Raw genomic sequence first — 7,630 nt, forward strand, 5'->3', positions numbered from 1 at the left:
TTTCCCTTGGCTATTCACTACCCCATGTAGCAGTGGGTTTAAACGATATTGGGGCACAATGGTGAAAAGCCTGACTATAATAATGAAAGGAATTGGTTGTGTCTTGTTTCTTCTATTCACTAGGTTGTTTTAAGTGAACTCCTTTCTCTCTCAGCTTCACCATCTCTGTCTGGAATATTGGAATATTCCTACTGGCTGACTTTCAGAGTAGTTGTAGGAATAACAAAAAATGTGTGACATTCTCTGTGTCTTTGGAAAAGCTGTGTGAACAGTTATTACTATTACAACTTTAACAACACAAGCATTTTACAAGAACTCTAACTTTAAATTTGTGTTTTGATTTTTAAAAATCCAGATTACTTTTTTCTAATATTTACAGAAAAACATTAGCTGTTTTAGGAAGTAAGAACAAGAGTTGTGAATAGTTACTGTTGTTTGCCTTTGGGCCATTTCCAAATTATGGTGACCCTAAGGCAAACCTATCATGAGGTTTTCTTAACAAGATTTGTTCAGAGTGGGGTTTGCTTTAGCTTTCCCCTGAGGCTGAGAGAGTATGACTTGACCAAAGGTTATCTGGCTGAATGGGGATTTGAACCCTCCGTAGTCATAGTCTAATGCTCGAAACAGCACTGGCTCTCAGAGTGCATCTACACTGTAAAATGCAGTTTGACCCCACTTCAACTGCCATGGCTGAATGCTATGGAATCATGAGAACAGTAATTTTATTAAGGTCTTTAGTCTTCTCTGCCAACTCCTATAATTTCATAGCATTCAGCCATGGCAGTTAATGTGATTTCAAACAGCATTAAATCTGCAGTGTAGATACACACTTATTCTGTAGCCCAAGGTCTGTGCTAATAAATGGGGCAAGTTATGTAAATGAAGTGGATTTGCATGCTTGCATAATTTATTCAGTTTTGGCTTGTCATGAGGAAGCTCTACACTTCTGTTTAACCATTTCTCCAGTGGAGGTTTTGTGATGCCTTTTTCCATATTCAAGCCTATCTTTTCACTGGAAAAAAGAATGAAATTGAGTTTGCCAGGATGCTAAATTCTGAGTCCAAATGCAGAATCCCATGATTGCATAATGTTATAAGGAGTCACATAGTGCTACTTATAATTAATTGGATCATTTTACATTCCCATATATTACAAATAATATCCCTCCTAACCTGACATATCTGATGAATTGTAAGAGTGAGGATGGACACAAAGTACCTTTACTCTTTGGACTGGGCGATGATACAAACATGATTTTTTTTACTGCTGCACTATGAGGCTTCATTCTGTGCTGAACAAACTGATTCTCACAGTGTTGCACATACCAGGTGTTATCTTAATTGGAGTGAATTTACTATCCTTTGCTTTAATTGACCAGAAATGAGTGACAGGGAATAAGGAACACTTATCAGCACAATCATATAGAGCCTAACACTATTTTGACCCTGTTTTACTTGCATGTTTAATATCTTCTGTGTGGATCAAACCTTTGATCTGCCTCTGTGTTTATCTGAGACCGATATTGAAAATGAAGGTGATATTTACCTTGAAACAATGGACGATTTATAACAGAAAGCACGGAGCTTTATAGAAGTGGGAAGCAAACAGTAAGATTGAAATGCTAGCTGCATGTTTGTGTGTTCATGAGTAATTGAGAAGGGTGTGGTTTATATTCAGATGCTTCTATAATAATGTTCATGAAGTCTCCAGAGAAATGTTGAGGTCTTCCATAAATTTTAAAATTTGATCAACTCCACAAGGAACTGTGTTTGCTAAAGGTAATAGATGTAATTCAAACACAGCGCAAGCTCCTGAATATTAGTTATTAGGTATTATACTGACTCTGCTCCCCATGAACCGTTACATATTAGGCTGCTAAAACCGGACACTTGCAATGTCTAAGGTGAATATATCTAACTGAAGATTTCTGGACACAAAAACCCATGCAGCTCTTTTGTGGCAATCTATCTGGATGTCGATGGAGTAGTTGTGAAGCAATATGGAACAGTCTGTTGCAGAAAATAGATTTCAGAGAGGAACTCATTTTCCAGTCTATATTGTTGAGTAACTGAGAGTGCCAACTTTTTTTCTGGCAGTGTCCCTGTGCTGTTAACAGCTGCCTGGTGAACAAAAAGACATATCATCTGCTAAACATCTGCCTTAGAGGACGGTATTTCAACCACATGAGCAAACCCATGAATTTCAATTAATTTGACATAGCTCTGTGTAGTTGTGATATTTAAAAATAGTATTTGTTGCTGGTGGAGCAAGTTCCTTATGAATAATTAAGGTTTTCCAGAGAAGGCAATCTGTCTTCTAAATGCTATAGTAGAGGATGAAATTCATCAGGTGTAACTTTCCACCATTACTGCTTTTCTCAGGCCAAGGCAAGCAACACCACATCTGTTGAATTTCTATTTGGCATGGAGCTATGAGAGGCACACATTCAGTCATGGTGGGTGGAAAAATGCCATGGTACCATTCTATAGAATACTGGGACTTATGGTTTGCTGAGTTACAAGAGTTCTTTGATTGAATATTCCAAATACTCCTCCCCAAACTGCAAATCCCAGAATTCCATAGGATGTTGGCATGTTCATTAAAGTGGAAGCATACCATAGTGATAAAGGGCTATATGGAGGCTATAAAACTATGCCCCAAGAGTTGAAACTAAGGCCTTTAAAAAAAAAATTTAGGCAGGATGCCAAAGAATGGAACCATGGAAGTTATAGTGGGATAATAATGCCTATATTCTGTAGTTTGAATGGACTCCTGGAATCTATGTATGTCATCTGATGTCCATTTACAACTAACTGGCCAGGATTCTCAGTTCTCACCCTCAGAATGCTACAATATATGAGATGCAAGGTACAAAATTTCATGGGCCATTCTTTCCCATCATTTTGCATAAACTGATCCTTTCCTCCCATTTTTGTATTTTTAGCTAATGAGTGAAGCTACAGCTGATTGACATTTAAGACGGATAACAACAATGGCATTATTGCCATAGAATTGCACATTAACAGTAGAATGACAAACAAATCTGGAGATATCCTGGTTCATTATTAATCCTTTTGGTGGGGGTGAGGAAATCTTCCAGAACAGAAAAATGATTGTTTCCTATAGAGGAAAAAAATCACTTTTAGTACAGTTGTCACTGCAGGTATCATAGCCATCCCCAAACAAAACTGACCAGTAACTGTAGAATCTACTTTTTCAAGTTCATGTCATATTGCAAGAGTGGTAGATGACCCATAGTTTCTAAATATTGTCCTTCTAATGCACATAAAGTCCATTGTTACATCTAGATGGTAGTGGAAAAGTTAACAACTTGTAGCATTCCAGATGTCATTGTACTGCAGCTATTATTCTCCTCCACCATTAGCTAAGGTTTGAGGAGAGCTACCATTTAACCTTGTCTGGAGAGCTAAAGATTTATTGCCCCTGTTGTACAGCAGGTGTTGTTATGGCAAAAGGATGGGCTACACAGTTGTTGCATCCATATTTCTGGAAAGGCCCTTTCACACAAGAGAAATTATAGCACTATAATTCTGTTTTAATTGTCATGGTTCTATTATATGAGTTTGATGAGGTCCTAGGATTTTGTGGTGAGAATTTTAAACTCCCATTTCAAATCCCAAGATTTTATAGGATGTTAACATAGCAGTCAAAGTGGGAACCAGACTGTTATAACTGGGTAGTCTAAATACACTTGAATAGTGCTGTGAATTGTCCTAAAAGTGCCAGATCCTTTTTTTTTTAATCTTGGAAGCTAATCAGAGTCAGTCATGGTCAATACTTGAATGGTAGCCCATCAATGAACAAATATATAAATAAACTTTATTTCTATCCCACCTCTCTCTCCGTGGAGACTTAGGGCAGTTTACAATATAAAGCGGCAAACATTCAACACTGTAAGGTGCAGGAAAACAATAGTATATAAATATATATAATTTAGAGAGAATTACTATAGTCAAAATATAAATATAAAATATTTCATCATAGTGGAGGAGCCTGTGGAAATAACCTGTGTACTTGCACAGGCTCTTTGTGCTAACAATTGATGGTAAAATTCAAGGTCCATACTATCCCTTTAAAACTGCTTTTCCTTCATATGGAGGATGCCTTCAAGTAGACAAGAATGTGCTCTGGGCTATCAGTCCAGGTTCTGGACTAGCAATCCAGAATTTCCCCGCCCACCACCCCCATGGAAATGATACTAAGATGGTCTTATGGCTGACTTTACACAGGAGAGTGTGATTTCAGCGTAGAGAGAGAGTAGGGGAACTGCTAACCCAGAGCCTGGGACTGCTAGCCCATCATAGCATTCATAAACTAGTGCGAGAGGTGGAGAATTATTTTTAAAAGATTGTACCAACTTGGCTATTAAAAGATCACCATCATTGGTACAATTAAATTCCTGAAATGTGCAGAAGCATGAGCTTAAGGAAATCCAAACCTACAAAACATTTACCACTGAACCAAAAGAAAAAGAAACAGAAAAAAGAAAAATCAACACACACACACACACACACACACACACTAGTAGGGGGAATAGCCACTGTATGGGAAAAATCAACTGCTTCCTGAAAAAGGAATTCGAAAAAATGCCGACGTACTGAGCTGTGACATATGGTTACACAAGTAGAAACCACAGAGGGGAAAATCATGTTTTCTCTTTCATTATTTATCACTCTCTAACCATCTCCAGCTGGGTGAGTAAACAGCCTCATTGGCCTGTAATGAGAACAGCCTGCTGCCACTGTGCTCCCAGCTGCTGGATTCCAATGGTGTGAGATGCCTTTTTTTGTGTCTCAGTGTGTCACAGTGTGCGCGCGTCCGTGTGCATGCATGCAAGGGTCCTCGCCTAGCCACTGTCTTGGAAAGTAAACAGGGACCACATAGGCAAATTTCCATCCACTTTGTCCTCACATCGCAGCGACTGAAGACTACTTTTCCCTCTTTCCGTTTTCATTGGCTGCCCGGGCTCATTCTGGTCAAGATATATGTCTGAGAGGCTGCCCACTATCCTGGTATAGATGTCCCCTGTGTTTTGAGTATTTATTTCCTTCTAGTTGTTCCATGACAAACACATGGTGGCTCATATGCACATCAGACTGATGTTTTCAAAGTGAACCTAGAAAAGGAATGGGAATCATGTAATCCTCTGGATTATGTTGGACTGCAAGTCTTGTTAGCCCCAGCCAGTAGTGAAATGCTGGGAATGGCTGTCCTAAAACATCTAGAGAGACTCCCAAAGGATGTTTTCTCTCCCAGCACCCAACCTTCTAGCACCACAGGCATATAAATAATGCACATATTTACTGTGTTTGCATTCATTTGGTAACTTTGCGTTGTTCTTTTCCTTGGATATCTAAATTGTATTTCTAGATGCCCAACTGAAGTTTTAAGTTACTGAAATGCTAGAAAATTGGGGACTAAAGGAAAATTTCACTTCAGGGGCAGAATTCTTTTCTGTGGTGAGAGTGGGGGTGGTGGTCTGATTTTGCCTCCCTCTGGTTACTATTCCCCTGACTAAAGGGTACACTTGCTCTCTTCGGGTTCCCATCTGGAAATGGAGCCTGAAGTGCATCTCAACCCAGAGGCCTACTTCATGGTCGTGCACCGGAATGCGCCTGCCTCCATGTTCCTTGATGGAGTGCAAACTGGCTACAGGCTTTGAGTTAAATTAACCACGCGACTCCCTGTTATTGTTCAGGGGGAATTATGTGCCCAATTTCCCCCCACTGCCGCGTTGCAAATTGAGTCCTAAGTGTCCCGTGAAATGGCTGCATAATTTGTCCATTTAGGAACTGGTAGCACAAATGTGTTCAGAGCTGGAAGGCGACCGAGATCCAGATGGTTTTTCTTTTCTCTCCCCGCCCCTTCTTCCCAACTTTCCTTTCTTGTCTTGTTCATTTAAATATGCCTCTCTCTTCCATAAATTCATCATTATTATAGTCAATTTAGAGATGGGGAGAAACTGCATGCAAATACTCCTAATATTCACTATCTCAGATTCACAGGGCTTTATATTCTTCACCGTTCTCTCATACAATGTGTGTGAGTATGATTTAAATCCCTTTTTACTAAGACAAGAAATAAATGGTGCCAAAGTTCCATTCACCCAAGTGTCCCTCTTTCTCTCTTTTCACGCATCTTAAAAGATAGCTGTATCTCAAACTCTCTCTTACACTGGAACCTACATATCTGTTGCCTTTGAATCAGAAAACGAACCGAGTACACTCAAATGCCATCTGGAAAAAAAAGAAGCAACAGTGACAATGCCATGCACTTGCTCATAGGATGGTGTATCTGTAGATGGTAATGGGGGAATGTAAGAGAAACTTAAGAACTGATTGGAAGTAACCAAAAAAACATGAAAATGATTGACAGTGTAATACATCATGTACCTATTCAGGAACAGAACCAGTGACTTCGATAGGGTTTTCTATATGAAAAGTACGTACAGGATTGCAGCTGCAGTGTGGTTGAGAATGCAATTCCATGTAGGTTTTGAAAGTGATGAGGAAAGAACAAAAATGGTCTGCTCTTGTCATCTTTGTAACCACAGCTTGATCTGCACCTGCAAATATCAACACATAAAGCTTTTTTAGTGGTATAGATATATGGATTGTCAGTTTTCAGCTCAGCTGAGAGAGTCTGGAAACTGTAAACCAAAAAGACAGCTTCCGCAAACTCTATAGCAGCTAATATCTTTAGAAGATGCTATTGTTTAATTTTTAGGAAAAGTAGTCAGTAAAAAAACCTGGTAATGCTACTGGTAAATCTAATCTACTAAAAACTTCCCTGTAAAGTATACTGAAGTACCATAAAGTGCCAATCTCTCTAGCACTGCTCCTATTCGTTAGTGCAATAGTGATTTCAGCCCGATCTAATAGGGACAACTCTGATGAATCTTTTGTCATCCTATTTTTTCACTTCCTTTTAAAATGTCCCAGGCACATCTACATCGACCACTTAGATTGGTGTGATGTAAGATCAGCTCCACAGTGGCTAAACACTGTACAAAACTGGTCCGGCTTAACCCTGGACGAAAGCCAACTTAACTCCTGCAAACTGAGTTCAAGTTGTAAAAGTTATTTGCACTCAATTCACTCAGCTGAGAGGGGAGGAAGGGGCAGAATATTGCCTTTTTTAGAAGACTGGGGCCACATCAACACTGCCATATAAAATCCATGTCCGCTTTGAACTAGGTTATATGGGACTACAATGCCATACAGGCTTCTTCAAATGGTCCTTTTGGCCCGTGCAGTCGCCAGCGCACATGGCAGCTTGTGGTGCCCCATGTGGGTTTTATATGGCAGTGTAGATGAGGCCTCAGGCACAAGCAAACTGTTGCAGGCTTTCCTAGCTTGTCTGTTCTTCCTCATCAATACATTTTCCTATTTTGGGTCACATGTGTCCCAGTTTTATCTGTAAAATGTTGGAAGGTATGCAATTGTATTGAAAGAGTTTGTTCTTAAATTCCTTGAATAGACATCCTAAAATCTCTCCTTCATTATTACAGATATAAAAAAGGGAAGAGAGAAAAAGGATACAAAGCAGTCTTGTCCAGTGAAGTTGTCCTCTTTTTAACAGTAGACTTCCATTTTAAAAGGTTTATATT

At 39.3% G+C, this 7,630-nt stretch overlaps 1 long non-coding RNA gene across 2 annotated transcripts in view; it reads right to left on the minus strand.

The window, feature by feature from the left end:
- Positions 1 to 469: 469 nt before the first annotated feature.
- LOC134298412 (uncharacterized) overlaps positions 470 to 7,630 on the minus strand; it is a 28,551-nt gene continuing 21,390 nt past the window's right edge. For both annotated transcript variants that reach the window (XR_010005475.1, XR_010005476.1), the window contains 2 exons: positions 6,471 to 6,586; positions 470 to 3,120 (listed from right to left, as the gene is read on the minus strand). This is a non-coding gene — a long non-coding RNA (uncharacterized LOC134298412). The remainder of the gene's footprint in view (positions 3,121 to 6,470; positions 6,587 to 7,630) is intronic.

This window comes from Anolis carolinensis, chromosome 4 (genome assembly GCF_035594765.1).
Source record: "Anolis carolinensis isolate JA03-04 chromosome 4, rAnoCar3.1.pri, whole genome shotgun sequence".
NCBI lineage: Eukaryota > Metazoa > Chordata > Lepidosauria > Squamata > Dactyloidae > Anolis > Anolis carolinensis.